Source organism: Schistocerca gregaria, chromosome 8 (genome assembly GCF_023897955.1).
Source record: "Schistocerca gregaria isolate iqSchGreg1 chromosome 8, iqSchGreg1.2, whole genome shotgun sequence".
Classification (NCBI taxonomy): Eukaryota; Metazoa; Arthropoda; class Insecta; order Orthoptera; family Acrididae; genus Schistocerca; species Schistocerca gregaria.
The window spans coordinates 164,964,066-164,987,807 of NC_064927.1; the positions used below are offsets into that span (position 1 = coordinate 164,964,066).

The 23,742-nt window shown below is 42.5% G+C and overlaps 1 protein-coding gene across 1 annotated transcript in view; it reads left to right on the plus strand.

Annotated features, from left to right (window-relative positions):
* The first annotated feature begins 14,869 nt into the window (after positions 1–14,869).
* Positions 14,870–23,742, plus strand: part of LOC126284454 (uncharacterized) — a 191,458-nt gene continuing 182,585 nt past the window's right edge. Inside the window, exon 1 of the mRNA XM_049983374.1 lies at positions 14,870–15,081. The gene's annotated coding sequence lies outside the window, so the exon portion shown is untranslated. The remainder of the gene's footprint in view (positions 15,082–23,742) is intronic.

Sequence of the window (23,742 nt, forward strand, 5' to 3'; positions counted from 1 at the left end):
TATTATCCCACTTGCAAAATGCTCATATGAACCCGTGGGGGTGTCACCAACAGCTGCGCTTCTGGAAGAAAGCTTACTTAAGCATCGGGAGTTTGAGGTCTTTACGACTGAAAAGAATAAGCCTTACCCGGGTCGTAATCATTCAGATGAATTTTGCCTAAAACTTGGAACGAACGCCAAAAGATTCAATTTGCAGTAGCTTAAATGTAACGGGAATCCGTGCTGAGGGCCGCAGAAACGTCTGGATCTTGTTTAACCTACGATCAGTCTGAACAGGTGTTCCTTTCGAGATATTCATCGATGCCGGTGCAAGCTCGCCTGAAGCGATAAGTGTTTAATCCTGAGGCGCATAATCCAAATAATGGCAATGCTACAGAATTATGCGGAAGGTTAGATTGGTAGATCGTGTAACTAATGAGGTTTTGAATAGAACTGGGAAGAAAACTGTGGCACAATTTTACTAAATGAAGGAATCGGTTGACAGGAGACTTTCTATTTGTGTGTGTGTGTGTGTGTGTGTGTGTGTGTGTGTGTGTGTGTGCGTGTGCATGTATGTGTGGAGGGGGGGGGGGATAGTAGAAGAAGACCAAGAGACGAGAACAGTAAGCAGGTTCAAAGGGAAGTTGGTTGCCATAGTTATTTGGAGGCGAGGAGGCTTGCACAGGATAGAATAGCATGGAGCGCTCCATCAAAGCGGTCTTCAGACTGAAGATTACAACAACAGCATGACATTATCGCAAAACGTTCTGTCGTACCCACCCGAACAACCCAACGTTCTGTCGCTGTCGTAATCTTCCGTCCGAAGATTTCGTATCCACCTTTCGAGAAACGTCTGAAGCTGATATCCGTAAGTGACACGTGCAAAATGAGCCGTGGATCCATCGTGTTACAATTAAATAAGATGCGCGTACCAAGACTTAGCAGGATCTCTTTCTGCTATGGGAGAAGCCGGGGAGAATGTTGTACCTGGAGGATAGTACCTAGGAAGACATGAGGTTTTTTGGTCCATACTTCAGTCTTGTGACTGATTTTGGAACCAAATGACTGAATACGCACTAGAGGTGCCAGAAGCAGTTTTAACCATTATCTACAGTTCTTGTTGTCGCTAAACATAATGTCTTTTTCCATAATTTGTAAATATTTAGAGTTTCACATGTTTAACTTCTGTATGGTATATTAAAGTCATTTGGAATATACTGTTAATTCTTGAATTACATAATTTTAAGGCAAGTAAAATTTTATATATATATTTTTACAACTAGTTATATAACTGTGAATGGTTAAGCCATTCGTCGTTGGTCGTACATCATCTTGTACCTTGAAGCAGGAGGTGGTCTTTTAGCATGGAACTTGTATATTTGCAAATTAACTGAGTTTCGTTAATGTGTTGCCAATTTTACCTGTCTTGAAAATGAAAATTTATGTTAGTTTGCAATAGTTTCTGTTTCAAAATGTATTTAACTTGTAACTGGTTCTTGATAATACTTCTGCTGAAATTAATTTCACTTACTGATGATTGGTGTGTAACGAGTAACAGTGCAACAACCAGACAACACTGACAAAATTTTCCCCATCGCAACGATTTTAAATTTCAGTAGAATGTTGGTCCCTAGGTAGATGACCATACTGTGCTTTGGAAAATGTTTTCACGTATGAGAAAACCTTAATTTTTAGGTATAATTTTGTAGTCTCAGAAAATGACACCAGGGAATAAAGATGAATGCCACCATTTAAAGGTGGAATAAGAAAATATAACAAACATCTATTACAGGATTGGTCAAAGGCGAAAGTCCAGTAAGTGTTCCATGGTACAACCCCCTTCCCTACATCTCTCAGGAACATAGTAGAGACCCGTGCATTTGAGCGGGGCCGCAGGTGATGCTCCAAAAACAAACAGTAATACTGTGCATTGACGGTCTGCCGTGGAGGAACGTAATGGTTCAAATGGCTCTGAACACTATGGGGCTTAACATCTGAGGTCATCAGTCCCCTAGACTTAGAACTAACCTAAGGACATAACACCCATCCATGGCCGAGGCAGAATTCGAACCTGTGATCGTAGCAGCAGCGCGGCTCCGGACTGAAGCACCTAGAACCGCTCGGCCACACCAGCCGGCTTCCCAACTATAATCGGGCAAGATGATACTGAGTGTTTTTGGGACTATCGTGATTTGGTGCTAACAGATTACGCTCGTCTTGGGCAAACGGTCAGGGAAGCATACTGTCGAAATCTTCTGACATGAATACTGTAGACTGTCTAGACGAAGCCTTGCGGAAAGCTGTTCAAGTGGATCTTTTCTTTTTTCTTATTTTCTTTTGGTCCATTACAATGTCCCATTTTATTGTACACAGGGTACAGACACACCTGCTCCTTCTTTGGGCAGTCAAATTCTTCGACTCTCTCTCAGTCCTCCCTCTCTTATTCTCCTACATGGCACGCACTGACTTTTTGCTCTTTCTTCGGGCGAATAAACTATTACCCGGTAGTCGTCTTCAGAATGCGGATGAGGTGATTGTCGAGGTGAAACGTTTCCTGAACGGGAAAAATACGGACATCTTCGAGGGCTTTCAAATAGTAATGCAACACAGTTTTTTTTTCTTCTGAAAGGTTGGTTAGGTTCAGGATTCCAATACACTATATTATTCCACACTCTTTTGGTTACAAAACCGTACTTTTGCAACATAATCACCGTTCCATGAGACGGCTTTAAACCACTGGGAGGACTCGTATGCCCGCATGGTACCATTCTACTGGTCGACGTTGAACCCAACGTCTTGCTTCATCAATAACCTTCCCATCATCCACGTACAGTTCTTGTGGAGTGCATCCTCCATTGGGTCAAACAGATGTAAGTCAGAATGTGCTAGATCCGGGCTGTAGGGTGGATGAGGAAGAACAGTTCAGTGAAGGTCCTCTCGGATACGCAGACTTGTGCGAGGTCTTGCCTTCTCATGGAGAAGGAGAAGTTCGTTTCCAATTTTGTGACGACGAACACGCTGAAGTTGTTTCTTCAGTTTCCTGAGGCTAGCGCAGTACACTTCAGAGTCGGTCGTTGCACCATGAGGGGAGACATCAAACAGTAGAGCCCCTTCAGAGTCCTGGAAGACCGTCGCCATGGATCAGGATGTGGCTTTGAACTTTTTCTTCGGAAAAGCAGTGGTGGGGCGTCAGTCCATGGCTTGCCGTTTTGCTTCCCGTTCGAAGTGATGAACCCATGTTTTATTGTGCGTGATGATGTACGACAAAAAATTGTCACGATCATCCTTGTAGCCGACCGGAGTGGCCGTGCGTTTCTAGGCGCTACAGTCTGAAACCGAGCGAGCGCTACGGTCGCAGGTTCGAATCATGCCTCGGGCATGGATGTGTGTGATGTCCTTAGGTTAGTTAGGTTTAATTAGTTCTAAGTTCTAGGCGACTGATGACCTCAGAAGTTAAGTCGCATAGTGCTCAGAGCCATTTGAACCAACCTTTTAACGTGCAAGCAATACCCTACAGATGGTCCTCCGTTGCCTTTTATAGTGTTCTTTTAGGCGGCGAGGAACCGGTCGTGCACACACCTTTTGTGTCAGCACTACTGGCAGAACCATCTAGCTGAGCAGAGAGGTGCTTTATTGTGACCCGTGGGTCACCTCGAATGAGAGTGTCAGCACGTTCCAGCATTGCAAGAATCACAGCTGATTGCGTTGGCCGGCACGCGGGACATCGGACAGGCTTCCTCGATTTTGTTACTATGATAACGACTCACCATGCTTTCATTCACTGCCCGATCTCCGTGTAAATTCTACAAGCGCCTATGAACATCTGCAATGCTCTGGTTTTCAGCCAAAAGAAACTCAGTGGCAGCTGTCTGCTTGGAACGCACTTCCGTTACAGACGCCATTTTGGAGGTTACGTATGGCGCCGCCACCTATCGGAACTTCATGACCAATAGTAGCTGAACAGGGAAAATTCCACTAACTACTCATTTGTGCAACAGAAACTGTCCGAGAAAAGAATGTGTTACATTACTTATTAAACGCCCCTCGTACAAGCAAGGTCTCTGCCAAGTCATCCGTCACAGGAAAAAATGTGTCGCACTGGATGGTGAATATGAAGAGAAGGAATAATAGCAAATCTTATGGCGGCAGCTTGACCGTTTTCGAGGCGATATTTGAAACTTTATGATGACCTCTCGTACATGACTGTTATGACTATTGAGCGCTCTGTCTCCGGAGAAGGTGGTCCCATTCCAACAAACTAAATATGCTGGAAAACGAGGATCGACCGTGCGACGCTGGAGTTTCCATAGATACAACAAATGGCTCAAATGGCTCTGAGCACTATGGGACTTAACATCTATGGTCATCGGTCCCCTAGATACAACAAGACCGAAGGTTTTACCATATAGTAATGAGCGCTACGTACAGTTCATATTGTACTATTTTACGCCCTTCAGTTGCCTAAATGTGCTCGCAGTCGATTGCAAGCCCTCGCCGTTCAGAATAGTCACTAGATATCTGAGGACGTGTAGAAAAGTAATGTCTCCGAATTTTTATTCTGTTTTGAATGTCGGTTGAGGTATTATGTTTAATGTATGTTACTTTGTAGATTTTGCCGCTTCACTGGGGCAGGTTGCAATTCTCTGCCGCTAGAGAGGTGCGAATTGTAGCGGGTAACATGGCAGTGCGGAACATAATGTCGTTGCATGACAAACAATGTGCTGTAAGAGGAGTTTTTAATTAGAAGAGTTCTTTCACCCCTGGTGCGTCCTCTCTCTCAATTTGACAATGGAAGGCCATACATGAGCGCTGCGACATCTGCAACAATCGACGCTTTGGGTTCGCTGTCGTCGATCGTCCCCCATACAGTCCCATCCTGGCCCCATTCGATTGTCACCTGTTTCCAAAACTTAAGGAACATGTCAATTTGGCAGTGATTAAGCGCTGCAGGAACAGGTGAGGTTGTGGTTCCGTCAACAAAGTCAATGACGGTATCAACAAACTGGTCTCCCATTGCGAGAAGTTTTTTCGTCGCCAGGTTGACTAAGTTGAGAAATAAATATGTAGACATGAACAATAAAGACCTAGAATGTTGATAACGTTTGTTTTATATAAAAAAGAACGTTAAGAGTTTTCACATAAAAATTTCAGCACACCCTCGTATGTATCATGTAAACATCCATTGTAATTTTTTTTGACCTGTTATCCTCACTATTATCACAGGATCTTTTTAGGGTCTCACAGAATTAAACTAATGGAAGAAAAAAAACGTCCTGTCGTTGAATTTATTTTTGTCGTATTGAGTTTACTGCAGCTATAGGAACGTATGGCTATTATCTGACTTATGCAGTTTCAAAGACTTATATCGCACTGCACGCAACGCGTTGTCAATGAATTTTGACTTGTTTAAATTTGATTATTGATTGTAGAGGTTTTTACTATCTTCGTAAAACTGAAGTAACATTAATGCATAATTTGGATTATTCACTTCCTATCTCTGGCTAATGTTGCTTTCATCTTAGCGAAATAATTGCACTACTCATTTCGGTTAAATCATGTCTTCGGATATGTTCATTAAACGTTGTACGATAATTTTTCTTATGAAATTTTAAAGTTTTCAGCTCAGTATTTCTCTCGTCGTAAAAAAATCAATCTTGAGATTCATCACAGACAATAAACAGAAAATTCTTCTCTTCTTGTTCCCCTGTTCTCATTTTCTGTTGGGACGGCATTGTCATATGCTGACGCCACCACTCCTGGCAGAACGGGAATTGTGTACCCCATTTGTCTGCTTCTTGAGTTAATCTCATGTTCAAGAGTGAGAAAGTTTTTCTAAATATTTGCGTAGCGATAACGGAGCTCGGTATTTATCCGATTGGATGTGGAAAACCACCTAAAAGTCACATCCAGGCTGGCCAATTGATCAGCCCTCGTCGTTGGTCCGTGAAGCGCAATTAATTCGGGGCAGGATAGCTTCCCCGAATCCCGGAAGCGATTCGTTAACGCTCTCAGCTACCCAGAAGAGTAATAAATAAGCTAACACTCTGCCATGAACAAAGGTAAAACATTCAAAGTTGTGAATAGCTGGGCTATGTGGACATAGAACTGATTTACAATATCGCGACCTACAATACAGTTCAAATAAAATATTAATTTTCTTCTTAGCGACTGATACAATTTCAGCGGCAACTTCTCCTGTGGGCTGGCCTTCGTCTGGTATGCGTCCCGCGATCGCCACTATCAGACTCGAAAGATGGCAGTACACAATCTTCATCTCCTATGCTCTCGCTCGCTGAATGAAACGGTAAACACAATTATGTAGTTTAATTTACTACTCTGAAGCTGATACATTAAAGATGTCACTTAAAAAAGCAACACAAGCTCACCAAATGTAACTCAGCTATGCAATGTGTCATAACTTTACGGCGTACTGCGACGTGCAGCTGTCTGGATGCCCATTAAAGGCTCCTCATCGGTACAAACAAACACTGTTTCTTACGTACAGTTATTTGGCTTCCTAGGTCATTCCACTGTGGTCCAACGTAACCAGTTTTCCGTAATCGGTGGGGCAGTATGGGAAACAAAGTGTCCGTCGCATTTCAAATAAGTGAGTATTTCGCCCCATACACCCTGTCGTCTTCCTTAAAGTTTCCATTTTGCTGGTCTGTATAGAACAACACTGTCTGTTGATTTTATAACCGACTAAAACGTAGTTTCGTTATGGCTGATCTACTGTAAGCGTGAAGTTCTAAACGCAGATTGCACTCTTCCTGTCCTTGACGTCGGGAACGACGACGACGCCGCCTGTGTAAACATTACGTCAGTCTGCACTGCGTTAGCGGAGTTTCCTCAAGATTTATGCCTGCATGTTCATTAGGTGTGCTTACCTTGCAGCGTTAGCAAATAAGTGCATTATGCACTGCTAGCAGTTAAATACGGCCGCGCGGGATTAGCCGAGCGGTTTGCCGACACGGTAGCTCAGCGTGTTCGGTCAGAGGGTTAGCTGCCCTCTGTAATAAAAAAAACTGAGTGAATGGATCAGTAACGAACTTCAAGGGGCGTCAGGTGACGTCCGCCACGAATAATTGAAACGAACAATAACGAACAAAATGAGATTTTAAAAAAAAGCGGTCTATGCGCTGTAGTCATGGACTGTGCGGCTGGCCGCGGCGGAGGTTCGAATCCCCCCTCGGGCATGGGTGTGTGTGTGTTTGTCCTTAGAATGATTTAGGTTAAGTAGTGTGTAAGCTTAGGGACTGATGACCCTAGCAGTTAAGTCCCATAAGATTTCACACACATTTGAACACAGTTATATATGCACGCCTACGAAGGACGCAAATACCGAAAATTTTATTGATTGTTCATATTCAGGGAGGTCGGAAAGGTCTGAAAGGCTTGTAAGAGTGTTATAGGGTAGCTTGTGCTGAGAAGTAACAGTTACGAAAAAGTTCGATATTTTGCACCGTTTGCGACTTATTTTCCATTGAAGCTAATGAGGTCATTAGGTGCGCAAATTCAAGCACCTACCAGAGACAGTGTCGCCAAACATGTTTATCGTTTGGTTTCCTCAAGCGGAATAAGAGAGCGATACAAAAATTGGGCATTGGATTGTAGCAAGGTGGATGTTAGCAAGGATCGAACTCGCTACTATCTGATGGTTTCCCGTGTTTTTTTTCTGTTTCAGCTAACCAAACGAAAAATACGTTTTGCAACGCCATCTCTGGCAGGCTGCTTGGATTTGGGCACACAGCGATCTAACTGGCTAATTTCAACGCTAATTAAATCGGAAAAAGCGCAACGTATCGAAATTTCCTCTCAACATTCATTCTTCAGCACAAGCAACCTTGCAACGCTCTTTTCAGGCTGTTTCTTACCTCCCTGTATGTTATAGTAGGAAACGTAAATGAATAATCGTTCTCTTGGAAGTTTTCACGCACGGATTCGTCGTTCGTATGCTGTTCGCAGGACAAGGACTCATCTGAAAAGACGACGTTGTACCACTCCTGTGTCCATTGATGTTATTCAAAATGGTTCAAATGGCTCTGAGCACTATGGGGCTTAACATCTGAAGTCATCAGTCCCCTAGAATTTAAAACTACTTAAACCTAACTAACCTATGGACATCACACACATCCATGCCCGAGGCAGGGTTCGAACCTGCGACCGTAGCAGCCCCGTGGTTCCAGACTGAGGCGCCTAGAACCGCTCGGCCACCACGGCCGGCATTGAAATTATTGTTGAGAACACCACTATGGGCTCGCCTCTGCTCCTTTGGCAAGGAAAGCTCCAACAATGGTTCCCCCAGGACAATGTTGTAGGCCCTCTGCATTATCTGTATAAAGATTTAGCAGGCAACCTGAGCAGCCGTCTGAGGCTGTTAGTAGATTATGCTGTCATTTATCCTCAAGTAACGTCATCAGAAGAACAAACCAAATTGCAAAACGGTTTAGAAAAGATACCTGTATGGTGCGACAACTGAAATCGACCTTAAATAATGAAAAGTGTGAGATCATCCGCATGAGCGCTAAAAGGAATCCGTTAAACTTCGGTTACACGATAAATCTATCAAATCTAAAGGCAGTAAATTCAACTAAATACCTAATGATTACAATACTAACAACTTAAATTGGGAAGAACACTGTGTAGAATCTTTAAATGGCTTACACGTATGAATACATATTTGTTACCGATTCTTATTCGTGCCGTCCTTGTGCGGCAGAGGTATCGTAGGAAGGTATGATTATATTAGAGTAAGCTGACAGAAAACTGAAAGCTACGGTCTCAGTTTTTTTATGCACCTCAATCGTTTCTTTCGCCGATCTCGGTGTCTGCCGGTCTTTTGAGCTGGTGCGATAGATACGTACGTTCTTGTACTCTCTCAATATTTTGTTAATTAAAGTCGCAAGTTTTCTTTCTCCACATTCTGATGCGACGAGGACTTGCATTTTTAAATGGATCTTTTTGGAGAAGAAGTCAACACGAAGAGAGATTAGCCGACGCAGCCACGCCGACATTGTTGTACGTTGTTGGGAAGACGAGGTAAATATCAAGCCGTGCACCAGAACTCAAAGGAATTAATCTTCAATCAATTTTGCAGCAGTGTCACGTTTCTTAACCCTCACGCATACATACCTCCGTGCGTTTCTCGATTTACCATCATTTCTGGTGCTACTAAACGTGCATTAGCATTAGAACGTCAACTCTGAACAATTAAAGCTATGATTCTTGAGTCGCTTTGTACAGAAATCCCTTATTCATGCTAACTCATGCGATCGAACCCAGTTCCCTCTGAGCAGCCATAGCGTAAGGATCTCCGTGCCGGCACGTTCACAGGAGCTCAGTCCGTCAGTTCATCTGATGATGGCGACATGTATAATCGCCGAAATATTGTGCCCGTTGGACACTGTAGACCGGCAGTACACCCGTGGATTTTTTGATAATTAAAGCTATATCTCTCCCTAACCACTATAACACATAGAAAATGTTGTAGGGAAGGCGAATCAAGCTACGTTTTATTGGCAGAACTGTTAGAAGATGCAACAGATCTACTAAAGAGTCTGCCTACACTACGCTTGTCCGTCTTCTTTCGGAGTACTTCTGCGAGGTGTAGGATCGTTACCGGATGGTATTGACGGAGTACATCGAGAAAGTTCAAAGAAGGGCAGCACGTTATGTATTATCGAGAGATAGTGGGGTGTCACGGGCATGATACAGGATTTGAGGTGGAAACCATTAAAAAAAATGTGTTTCTTGATGCGACGTTATCTTCTCACGAAATTTCAGTCACCGACTTTCTTCTCCGAGTGCGAAAATATTTTGTTGACACCGACTTACATAGGAATAAACAATTATTATATTAAAATAAGGGAAATTAGTGCTCACACGGAAAGCTACATGTTTTTTCCGCATGCTGTTCGAGAGTGCAGCCGGCCGCGGTGGTTTCGCGGTTCTAGGCGCTCAGTCCGTAACCGCGTGACTGCTACTGTCGCAGGTTCGAACCCTGCCTCGGGCATGGATGTGTGTGTGATGTCCTTAGGTTAGTTAGGTTTAAGTAGTTCTAAGTTCTAGGGGACTGATGACCATAGATGTTAAGTCCCATAGTGCTCAGAGCCATTTGAACCATTTTTTTTCGAGAGTGCAATAATAGAAAATTATTGTGAAGGTGGTTCAATGAGCTCTGCCTGGCACGTAAGTGTGATTTGCAGAGTAGCCATGTAGACGTAGATGTAAGTGTAGAATAGTCGCCATAGCTACAGTCCGTGCTGTTCCAGACCTTGTCTCACTGTCCGTGTGGATACCTGTCTTGCAGCAAATAAGCCTATTTTCTCTATCAGCGTGCTTGAAGTGGCTGTCCTTCACATCCAAGTCAACTGTATATCTGCCCACTCAGATGTGAGTCGCTTCGGGCGGTTGAGATCCTATATGGCGTCGAGTACGGCCCTCCTGGACCCATCGATTCATTTATTCGCATTACAGCCATGAGATACCGATCGGCGCGAGCAGCAATATCGCGGAACGATAAATTTAATTTTCGACAGTAATCCTTCCACTTTCGAGTTCCGACATATATACACATGTTAATAGAAGTTTATCTTTTTTAAAAGCGATGTAACACGAACTTACCACAAACAACTAACATTCAAATACAAATTCTGAAAGAGAGACCAGTTGTGTAAACTTTCCTCTTTTACAGAGTGTAGAAGACGTCGCTTATTCATGCTAACTCATGCTAAAATGCCAGCTCTAGAGTCTCATCCATAATGCAAAAAAATTATCAAAGTAGCCCAAAACAGATTTAGACTGCACCTGATTCAGTTACATATATATCATAAGTATACCTAGCTACTGTTTGGCTCATAGAATGTGGCTAGCAAACCTGGCGAAGGCGTTGGTTACTACTTATAGGGGCTTGCTGTACAGCGCAAGGAGATCTCCTCGTGCTGAGTTTAGGTATATGGTCTACTGACTAAATCATAAGATGCAGAGGAAAGGCGTACTGGCTCAGGAGACAGCGCAGAGAGAAGGTCAATGAGAATACTGCTGATAGCACATTCTAATTAAGGAACAAGTTAATGAAAAATCCGACTAATTATCCGAATGGGACAGTAATCGGTAGATGCAGTGAACATGTACAGACAAACAAATGATTACAGTTTCAGAAAAAAATGGATCATTTATTCAAGAGAAAGGGTTTCACTAACAGAGTAAGTCAATTACGTATTGGTCCATCTCTGGATATTATTCAAGCTGTCATTCGCCATGGCAGTGATTGATACAGTTGTTGGACGTCTTCCTGAGGGATACCGTGCCAAATTATATCCAACTAGCGCGTTAAATGGACAAAAATCCGAATCCTGCCCATACTCCTCCAAACGTACTCAATTTGGGAGAGATCTGGCGACCTTTCTGGCAAAGGTTGGGTTTGACAAGCACTAAGCAGCAGAAACTCTCGCGTTGATAGGGCGGGCTTTTAATTTGCTGAAATCTAAGATTAGGATGGCTTACAACGAAGGGCAACAAAATGGGGCGTAGAATATCATCGATGTACCAATATGCTGTAAGAGTGACACGGATGACAACCAAAGAGGTCCTGCTATGAAAACAAATGGCACCCAAGACCATCAGTCCTGGTTGTCGTGCGGTATAGGAAGCGACAGTCAGTTTGGTATCCCTTCACTGAGAGGATTAGCTCCCAGACACGTCATCGCTTTTGATCGGGCTCATTTCGAAGATAATTCTGCTCTAGTCAATGAGATCCCACGCCGAAGACGTGTCTGGAGCTCCCCAGACAGCAGTGGGATACCAACCTCACTGTCGCTCGTCGTATGGCCCGATAACCAGGGGGTGATGGTCTGGGGTGCAATTTCATTTCATAGCAAAACGCCTTTGGTTGTCATCCGCCGTACCCTTACAGCACAGAAGTACATCGACGTTATTGTAGGCCCCTGTTTTGTTTTTTTCCCTTCACAGAAGCCATCCTGGGCTTACATTTCAGCAAGATAATGCCTGTCCGCAACACGGCGTGAGTTCCTACTGCTTGTCTTCGTGCTTGTCAAACCCTGTCTTGGCAAGCAAGGTCGCCCGATCTCTCCCAAATTGAGATCTGTTGGAGCAGTATAGGCAGGACTCACCAACTATCTCGGGATTTTGACCATCTACCGCACCTATTGGACAAATTGGGACGCTGCATTGCTCAACCTGTGAAGCCCTCTCTCTTGAATAAACCGTCCAATTCTTCTGAAACTGTAATCATTTCTTTGTCTGTTTGTGTATATCACATCTATCGATTTCTGTCCCATTCTCCAGTTCGGGTAAATTCCTTCGTGGTGGACTGTTCTTTTTTCCCCTTAGAGTGTACTTCCTAACATCGAAGAAATATTACTGAGGGGTGATGTCTATACATCCAGGGGGTTGGTCCCGTTATCCCTGGACCCCAATGATACCCAATGGAAAAACTATATCTAAATTGAAGGCTGATCACTGCTATCAGCCTGCACATTAAGCGGAATCAACGGCGACGAGCGAAAATGTGTACTGAACTGGGATTCGAGGCGAGGATCTCTTGCTTACTCGGCAGGTGCGGTAACCACTGCATCATCCGGGAGGCAGCGTTATCGCAACTACACTGTCTCGGTGCCCTTCACCACCGATGCACACACTCATCGAGCGCCGCTTATCCGCAGTCCCTGCCTATGATAATCCTGTTCGCTAATTAGAGATTCCCACAGAAAGTAGGACGTAAAGAATGTGAGACCACAGCCCAGCCAGGTTCCACTTTCTTCCGTGCGAATGAACTAGTATAGCCGACCCCCTATGGGAATCTCTAATTAGCGAACAAAAGTATAATGGACAGGGACTGTGAATAGGCGGCGCTCGGCCATGTGGCGTGCCGAGATAGCGCAGTTGCGATAACGCTGTGTCCCGGATGACGCAGTAGTCACCGCACCTGCCTAGTAAGCAGGAGATCCCGGGTTCGATTCCCGGTCCGGCACACATTTTCGTTCGTCGCCGCTGATTCCGCTTAATGTCCCGCTGCTGCCGATAGCAGTGATCCCCCTTCAAAATGGTTCAAATGGTTCTATGGGACTTAACTTCTGAGGTCATCAGTCTCCTAGAACTTAGAACTACTTACACCTAACTAACCAAAGGACATCACACACATCAATGCCCGAGGCAGGATTCGAACCTGCGACCGTAGCGGTCGCGAGGTTCCAGACTGTAGTGACTAGAACCGCTCGGCCACCCCGACCGGCGATCCCCCTTCAATTTACATACAGTGTTTCACAGCTGCTGGATCTGCGTGGTGTCCGTTCTTTCGAAGGAAGAGATACTGCGCATTCAATTAATATTTTAAAAGGATCAAAAAAAAAAAAAAACAATCATGTATGTGTCTATGAACAGTTTAGGCTGCCAGGACACACTGTCAGTAACTGTTCGATTAAAAATGTGTGTGAAATCTTATGGGACTTAACTGCTAAGGTCATCAGTCCCTAAGCTGACACACTACTTAACCTAAATTATCCTGAGGACAAACACACACACCCATGCCCAAGGGAGGACTCGAACCTCCGACGGGACCAGCCGCACAGACCATGACTGCAGCGCCTGAGACCACTCGGCTAATCCCGCGCGGCCAAGTGTCAGATTCAGATATATTCAGGGTGTCCCAGGAGGAATGGTCAGTATTCGGGAATATGACAGGAAGGATCATTCGAAGCTGAAAAGTGCCCCCATCTGGTGAAGTTAAATTAGCAATAAATAATCATAATGCACAGATCAGATTGTGAGTCCGATTCTATGAGGGTTATTAGAAAAATGGTTCAAATGGCTCTGAGCACTATGGGACTCAACTGCTGAGGTCATAAGTGCCCTAGAACTTAGAACTAATTAAACCTAACCAACCTAAGGACATCACACACACATCCATGCCCGAGGCAGGATTCGGACCTGCGACCGTAGTGGTTCCAGACTGTAGCGCCTAGAACCGCTGGGCCACTCAGGCCAGCTGAGGGTTATTAGATTAGCAAATATTAGGTATTAGATAACGATAGATAACGTAGATTAGAATGTTTTACGCGTCAGAGAAGCAGCTTTGGACGATTTAATCAGCTAGAGGAATTTATCTGTGTGTGCTCTGGACCTACGCATCTGAGTCTATTAGTAGTAGGGACTTATTAGAGACAAGAAATACAATTAGACTAGACGCAGCTTTAACTTCATTAGTGTATATATTGAAATAGATCACTAATATTTCATGCCGCAATTTATGCAACAACGGAGAAGGTACTATGAAATTTTGGTATAGATCACGTTTGTTTTTCATTTGTTTGCCATAGTCACTAGGCGACAAGCGTTATATGTCGTATCAATTAAATATCAAAGTAGACAGTTCATTTCATACCAATTTGATGCTTGTTAGCATGTCGCCATCATGATGTTTCAATTGTAATGACTGGCCCTGAAAAATCAATTTACTACATCGTACAGACAATGATTCGCAGTTTCTCGAATAGTTCTCCGGTAACAAATTTGGCTTCTAAAGTTTCAACTCAGTCATTTCTGTGCAATCGTTCTTGATCTGAAATTGACACATTAGCCATTCTCCACCATTGCTGAAGGTTTGTATATCACCAGAGAAATATATGTTAATAATTTTGGAACACTAATTTCCTTTAATTGCACGAACCTGTGAGGACGTCCTATAGGTCCATTGTGCTAGACAAGCAAAGGAAATAATGATTATTAACATTGTATCAGCGAACTGAATCGCTGTTTTAAGACCTGGAAATTTTACGTGCGTAATACGGCGTTGAAGGTCTTTTAGCGAACGTGTAGACAACAGGTGTGATATCGTTGTCGCGTGGGCAGCAGTCTGCGCGGGAACCGGTCGTTTCATACGAGTCGCTGGCCAAGTAACTGCTGGCAGCGCATGAGAACAGCGCTGTAACTGAGCTGGCCAAAGATGTCGAACGATGCACTACCTCAGCTGCTGCAGAGTGGACTGTCTTTCTAAGCGCCTTGCCGACCGCGGGCTTCATCTGGCTGCGGCTAGCCGCGCGTCGGGGGTTGCGTGAGCTGCTGTGAGGAATTTGTGCACAACAGGTAACTTAGCGTCGCATAGTCGCTTGCACAGCATATAAAAACACTGTCTGTATCTTCCTTAGACTGTGATACCGCACTCAGAAACCACTGTGGCAGTTGTATTACATATTCAGTTTCAGTTGTCAGATGCGTCGAAAGATACAGGAAAAGTTTACGTAATATGTCAACGGTGCATCAGCAAGAATTCATCCCGCTATTTGCTGGACTTTTAAATGTGATATCTGTTACTAATTGCTTAACTGTAAATGTGAATTGAGATCTGGATGTTCAGAACAGACTTTGCGACGTCTAGCGCTCTGTATTTTGTATGACTAGGGCTTTCATTTTGTTCCGACTATTGGAAAACATCGCTCCATTTACAAGTTGATTTGGCCACCTTTTACGCCGCTTCGAGCGCATATTGCAGAATGGCAAAATGTAGCTCTGAAAACACAGTTTCTGAACGTAAATATTCACTGTAATTGTAGGATGAGCACGTGTCTGGCGTGTTACATAATCTTGGGGGCGGGCATAATTATTGTCTGTCACGCGCTCTCGACCAGCAGGAAGTGGCAAGAACATTGACCCTCAAACCCACGCGAATCCAGTTTGTGCTGTGGTAAGAAATTTAAACTGTCATTTCCGATTTGGGCTGCTGTTTCGGTATTGCTGGATTACGTTAGCGTAGTTGACGGTCCAGAAAGGTAAAAAGTTACAGAACAGAGGAATGTCAAAGTATTTTTCCATTATTACACATTAGTTGCAAAGATATAAGAGGAAATTACTTTATTTGTGAAATAATAGTACTGTTTGGCTTTCTCTGTTCAAAGCTTTCGAATTTACACGTCTCTTGTTTTTATAGTGACCTCAAATTTCTCCACGTTGTTTCTTCAAGCTGTCCAAAATCGCCTTCATCGTCCTCTGCTTCACTCACGATAGCGTTAAGTCCCTTCTACAGCTCGTAACTGTTGCTATGCGAATGTGAAAAAAGTAAATTACTTGCTTTCTAGTCTGATTGTTGGTAAACTTAATTTTAAAAAACAAACAAATGTGTGGTAAACTTGGAAATATCGAGTGAAACAAATGACAAGTTAAAATTATGAGTAGGTGCTTGAGGCAAGCAAGGATGGTTCATTGCCCCAGACGTGAAAATTGCTCCAAAGCAATAAATAACCCTTCTGAATGAGTAACGGCAAGTTATTATAGCACGTTGTTCATAAAAGAATACTGGTCAGTATCAAATAATATAAATCCTATAGTAATGAAAGAAGACGACAGTACAAAACTGATTCTGATAAGCGCGTAAAAAATCACATTTAACGGCGAATGAGTAGAAGTATTCGTTAAATTCCAGCCAGAACAAAACATTTTCTTTGAGAATACGAACACTGATTGACAACAATTACTCTTCGGTTATTTGCGTATTTGATGAGGCACATCTCATCCATACGAGACGAATTACTTTAGACTGTGTGAAATCTGTTCATGTATACTTGTTATCACTTTACTGTATCAATTAATTACGTGAATGCATTACTACAAATTGCTATTTACCGAAGTGTAAAAGAAACGGAACATTTTCCATGACATCACAATCTTGTTGTCTGTCATCTTTGAGCGCTTAAACAAATTGCTACACATTACTTACGAAATGCAAGGGCCTGAGTTGCAGTCCCGGTTCGGTGTAAAATTTTAATTTGTGACAAATACTTAAACGGTTATGTGGTGCTTCCTTGGAAGCTGACAAATGAAATGATTCACCTGAACTAAATTGGCAGCTCATTGTCAATTCGTGGTACTCATTTACTCACACTCCTACTAAAGTCTTCGATGTTTTGGTGTTATGTGGCTAATAAATCCTGTTCTCAGACAGCTGTACTCTGAATAAATATATGGCGGTCACCAGGACTCGAACCTGAATCACTGTCGCAGTAGTTAGCTATGTAAATACTATGGACACAGCATAAAGAATAACAAAAACTACAACTTTTTTCTGGAATATCTATAGATAGTGTTGGAAGTGTCGTGTACATGTTGTAGTGCTTACTGTTTTAATTAGATGAGCCATATGATATTTTTTTAATTAGTCTATAACTTAGATCATATAGGCAGCTTATTTTTGCATAAAATAAACAGTTTTTGATAGACCATTACCGTTAGAATACGCATACACAGTTACAGATAGGTCAATTCAGTATATAAGCACTGTAAATTCAAACTTTATCGAACACTTTTGTATAATCCACTATGTGTATTATTTTGGCGTTATAATATATAGATGCGGATACCTGCGGCAACAGCTAATCTGTACATCGCGGTGGACAGTCTGTGGCCTATTGTTGCTAACAAGGGCATCGTGTGGTCCGCAGCTCGTGGTCGTGCGGTAGCGTTCTCGCTTCCCGCGCCCAGGTTCCCGGGTTCGATTCCCAGCCGGGTCAGGGATTTTCTCTGCCTCGAGATGACTGGGTGTTGTGTGATGTCCTTAGGTTAGTTAGGTTTAAGTAATTCTAAGTTTTAGGGGACTGATGACCATAAATGTTAAGTCCCATAGTGCTCAGAGCCATTTGAACCATCTCAAAATGTCATCGTGTAGGTTGGCAACAGATGACTAAGCTTCACAGGTTCTTGTAAAAGGTTTAAAGTACTTGCTTGTATTCTAAGTGCACCCAAAGTGGAGATGATCTGCATTATCGTCTCCAAAAGAGGAGAAAGATGCCTCTAAGGTGTACAGCTTGTGAAGATTTTTATGGAAGCATCCATAGCCTAATTCAAGTCTGGCTATTAGAGAAGCGAATGTGTGTGGAATGTCTTGAAATGTGAGACCGACTGTGTATTACTACTTACTTCTTGCCTTTGTGTCGTGTAGTTTCTTCCCTTTCCTGATGCGGCCTCTATCATGCCTGGTGATGCAGTGCTAAAGCATGTGCCTGCAAACAGGCAGGACTGCCGAAATTTTTATTATGCCTTTTATTCTGCCTCGGCCTCTCGGGAGTTGTGAGTAGTTGCCAGGAACGACTTGTTGTTCAGATTCCACGTCAAACGACAGGTCCCTTTAATCCTCGGTTGGATAACTGGGGTGCTTTCTGGACACATTAGTAGCCGGATTGGCGTTATTTTAAAAGACTTGCATCTGGTCATTGAACAGCACGAAACTATTATTACTATCATGTCTCTTACAGTAAATATCGGTAATCCATACTTAGGATGACAAAGAGCGACTGAGATTCATTGCCTTTTACAGATATCGTTTCCAACACTTTCATAATTCTAAATACAATGCGGTTTTCTGTCAAACAGTTAACAATTTTTTTAATTACTTTAGAGTAGTGAATATAAAGGTACTGTCATCTGCGAGGAGAAACGTAGTGCTTCAGCTCTTACAGAAAATTCTGCGATCATGATATATGTCTCTGTCGGAAATTTTAATACCCCAGCGTGGAATGTAGTGCTGATTCTGGAGATGTCAGTATAGAGATAGATTGTCTCCGGATGCTGTTTTATTGATTTGGATATCAAGTCAAAGAGAACGACAGTTATTACATTCAGCTGAGACAATTTTATATGGAAGCTGGACGCTAAAATTATTTAGTCAAGGGACCCTAATGATCTTCCTTGAAATCTTCTGAGTATTGAAATGTACTTGGACTAAGGGACGATGAGTTCTAGGGATCCGAAAGGTTCATGAATGTTCTATCGAAAAAAAGCTTATAAATGTTAGAAAATGTACTTAGACTGTGAAATATATGCGGAATGAATTATTCGCGCCCTCCGTTAAAGCACAATCCAAGACTTTCCACGGAATGGTTTCGCTTATGACTTTCGAAACTGTTCACGTACAACTGCAGTATCAGTGTAAATTCAGAAGGTGTGTAAATCATAAATATAAATGTAAGACAAAATCCGAGGAAAATTTAATTCAATGGAACAAGGCAAATTAATTAAAATGTGCATAGTGGATAATGGGGAAAGAGATTTTGTGTGCAGGGTAAGGGCAAAGCAAAATGAAGCAAAAACTGGAATTTGCTGATAGGTTTTAAACTGTGAGACTAACCAGGTCTGTAAACAGAAACGCTGCCACCCAAGGGTAGTTGTTTCAGTGGAAACACCCAAGCATACCTCACGCCTCTCCTGAAAACTACTTCACGATTCCTGCAAATCTAAGTCTCCTATCTAAAAGCAACAATTACATTTCCAAGAATCGTAAGTATGGCGTATTAGTAAGACTGCGGAAAAAAATGCCGTTCATTAGAAGTTCTGAAGTTTTAGAAACTACTGGGATGTAAGTCAAGGACATAAGACAGTTCTGCAACAAGATAGCGAAACTGGGATTTGAATAAAGTCTCCGTTCCTTGAATACGCTACATACCAATTGCAGGGCATCCTCTGATCATTGTTCTCCGATTCTTTTTGCTATGAATTAATCTTTTTGTAACAGAAATGTTAAGCAATGTGACTGTAACGCCGTGTAGAATATCGCAGGAATTTCGACTTAAAAAAAGGCACTAACCATAAAACTACTGTGCGTCTTAAAATATCTATGCATTATGACAAGTTTAGTACGTGGAAAATTTATCTTCAGATTGCTTATACTTTTGTAAATACCGTCTGAAGGTGGATTTATCCTAGCCCGTAATATGCCATGCTGCAACTCTATTTTAAAATTTGAAATAACTTTACGTATGCTAACTTTTATAGCTGTAGTCTGTTGCTTCATTGATTTTAATTATTATGATACTTAAGTTCTGTTTTCAAAACTGTTCCTATATCATAAATGAGTTAGATTGTACGGCCATACGTGTTGTTCAACATAGAACATTTGTTTTATTAGGGAATTAAGCTGTAACCTAAAAAAAAACACAACCTGCGGCTCTTATGCTCTACCCCGAGACGAGAGTGAGACGGAAATTACTTAATGTCATTCCCTCTGTACAGCAGTAATATTGGACCGGTTTCATTTTAATTCGTTGAAGACTAAGTTTTTATTCATTCGCCTGCTTCTCTTTACTGAGTAATTTTGTGATTGTTGAATTACATAGGATTTTGATATAAAACAATCTGTTGGCTTGCTGTTTCCTCATCAATTCATTTTGCTGCATTTACTCACTTGATACATATTACATGGAAGCGTAATTTTTTTTTTTTTTTTTTTTTTTTTTTTTTTTTTGAGATGAGGTTTCAACAGAGCAGTTAAATTAGTGCCATAAGCAACAAGCCCAGATCTATATTCAACTTCTGTTCCTCTTCCTGTGTGCGCTGTAATATCTAAGATAAATCTAGTTTTAACATCCCACGATATAAACAGTTTTATTCCAAATCTGTGCCTTTTGCTTGGCATATACTGTTTGAAAACACGTCTACGTTTCCACGGAATTAGAGACACGTCGATGCACAAATCTCTGAATGGATTCAGAATTGAACTGGAATTCACTGTCAAAAAATTCACAACGCACTTTATTTTATAAAGCCTCTTCGCCCTCTCAGCGTCTCCCAAAACGCCTGCATCATTAAAATGTAACATTCGAAAAACTGTAGGAAAAGAATGCCTAGGAATTACTTTCTAAAAGAAAGGTGTTTCAGTCACTGGGTCTGTAGACCAACAGTCCTTCATTTTGTTGTTCTTTACGTGAGCCATCAATATGCATACTGCTAAAAACTGATACATCTCGTCTGTACTTGCATCTGTCCATTGTATTCCCCTGGATGATCCTTGACATCGCCCGTTCACTACTTTATAAAAGCTGTTTGTTTCAGTGGCAACGCGTTCCATCAGTTGCTTGTCCAGTTGCTCAACTTTCATTCGGTTACTTACTTAGTCCACAGTGAAGAATCACTCCAGAAATATCGTTAGAAAAAGCGTAATTATGAGATGTAAGCATGCCCCGTCTGTCAGCCATCTGTACCCAATGTTTCCAACTTTTTCCTCCTTTCTCTCCCGTAAAGGGCCCCGGTTCGCGAATAATTGCAACGTCACTCGAGGAATCTTTATTTTATCTTGACAATACCCTGCAGTCTTCGTGGCCTTCGAAATCACTACCACATTCCGCAGCTGAGTCTTCATTTATCAGTATTTCTCTAATTTCACCGCCACTCAAATCTTTCGAACGCTTCATTTTCACCAAACGCAAAAACTCAAGTGCCGGCGGCAGTGGTCTCGCGGTTCTAGGCGCGCAGTCCGGAACCGTGCGACTGCTCCGGTCGCAGGTTCGAATCCTGCCTCGGGCATGGATGTGTGTGATGTCGTTAGGTTTAAGTAGTTCTAAGTTCTAGGGGACTAATTACCACAGCAGTTGAGTCCCATAGTGCTCAGAGCCATTTGAACCATTTTTGAAAACTCAAGTGAGAGTATCGAATTTAGTTCCCACACACACACACACACACACACACACACACACACACATACGGCGCCACTTACACATGGCACAACAGCGATCACTTACCCTACGGTCGTAGGCTGCCGTACTGGTACGATTGTCGTCCGCAATGGGTTGAAGCAAAATCTTTCAAACTAAAATTATTAATAGTTACCAAGACGATGTTGGCCGTTAGAGAAGCTCTTTGGTTTGAAGATGTTAGAAGTATAGCGATAACCAGTGGCGGTTTACTAAAGTGCTGCAGTGTGGTGGCCTATAGCGTTTTATCCTACGAGGGCAGAAGTCATAATTAAATTGAATAGATTAATTTTACATATACAAACTGAAAAGTTTAAATATCTTCTAAAGTTATTTATGAAGAGTTTAATACTGCGAGGAATAAAAGAAAATGAAAGCCTTATGATAATAACAGGATTCGAACCTCAGCCAACAAATTGCTAGGCGGTGCACTGTTCTATCGAGCCAATATGTAACGTTTTGCTCGAATCCCCATCATACCCTATGCGTAATTTTTTTTAGAGTGTTGCATCTTTCCCCACGGCCCATTCAGACGAAATATTCTATGAAGTTAAAAGGGGCATCTACCTGTTTCTACTGACACAGCTTGAGACAAATCGGTGAGCCTCATTCGGTGTCCTTCAGATCTCACTTTTCCTTCAGAGATCTAATGGAAAAGGGCCTCTTCAGCAGATCATCTACAGATAACACTTTCATACTAAACTACATTGTTTAAATGTATTTAAAGTTTATAATTATCAATTTAATACTGCGAGGAATAAAATAAAAGAAAAGAAAAGGTAGCAGCAGCAATCGAACTCGAGCCTGCAAACTGCCAGTCACTGTACGGGACCACTTTTTTCCCCTCACTGTTCTCTTCATTTGATGTGGGCGGACGTCACATAATACCCCTTGAAGTTCGTCGTTGAATCTGTCGCTCAGTTTTTTTATTACAGAGGGGGCCATCCCTTTGACCAAACACGCTGACCTGGTGCTGTGAGGAACGTATCATTCATTGACCCGAAATGCATGACGTCACGTTAGAGCAAGTCCAGTCGAAAACAGACAATTGCGTCCCTTTTCTGAGTTGAGCAACAGCTTGTTTCTAGTTATTGTGGAGAGAGCACTACAAATCATGTTTTCGTACGCTTTATTTGCTTACCAGCATGAATTCGAAGAGAAATGGCATAATTTTAGTGCGATTTATGGTTCGAATTCTAATAGAAATGCCATAATTATGGTGCGATGTTTACATTGTACTGTAGCATATTAGCACATAACTGGCAACCACAGAGGATACATTCCTGGACGGCAATTGGCGTTTAGAATCAGTCAGGTAGTGGCAACAACCTAACATCTCTGGAGAGTTCTCTCAGAACTCGCAGTTGACACACACAGATTTTTCAATGAAAGATCGTTTATGGTGCATAGCCTGAAAGTCTATTGTTTGCTTGGTGGGACCAATTTTAATTAGGATCTAGCAGGATGACTTTTGTAGATTTTTTGGGGTAGGCAACACGTAACGTCCGTGTTGATCACAGAGGACCTCGTGGACAAATGCTAGCTACAGCTAGCACAAGAGCCGGCCGAGGTGGCCGAGCGGTTTTATGCGGTACAGTCTGGAACCGCGCGACCACGACGGTTGCCTCGGGCATGGATGTGTGTGATGTCCTTAGGTTAAGTTAGGTTTTAGTTCTAAGTTCTAGGGGTGTGATGACCATAGAAGTTAAGTCCCATAGTGCTCAGAGCCTAACTAGCACAACACGTCAAGATGCCACGTCTTGCACGCTATCAACTGATGCTTGACGTTGGTATTGAGCACTAGAGCGTTCTTTCCTTCCCATTTCAGAGCTTAATATTCACTTTATCATTTCTTGTAAATTTTGAATTATGGAGTCGAATCATTACAGGCCGTCTACGGCCCATTCATCTGGAGCAGCGATATTGTGTCGCTGAATTCATCCCTCCTGACATTCGACGAGACATAAACAGACGAAAATGTGAGGATCCAAGCAGCAGCAGGATCTAGAATTCGTTCACGATTGAAATCAAAGGGTTTCGTTGCAAACGGAGGAACTTATACCATTACCACAGCAAACTGGACTAAAAGCGTGGCGTGCTGGAACTCAGCACATAGGAAGATGGACGACAACTGAAGAAGGGGTCCCTCACGGCACAATGCAGACTGAGATGGCATATTGCATGCACTTCGGCGTGATATCGTATTACCTGATATATAAATCTGGTATTTTTCTATATTCTAGAGTTACTTTATCACGTTCATACAGATACAAGTGATAATGGTTGAACACAC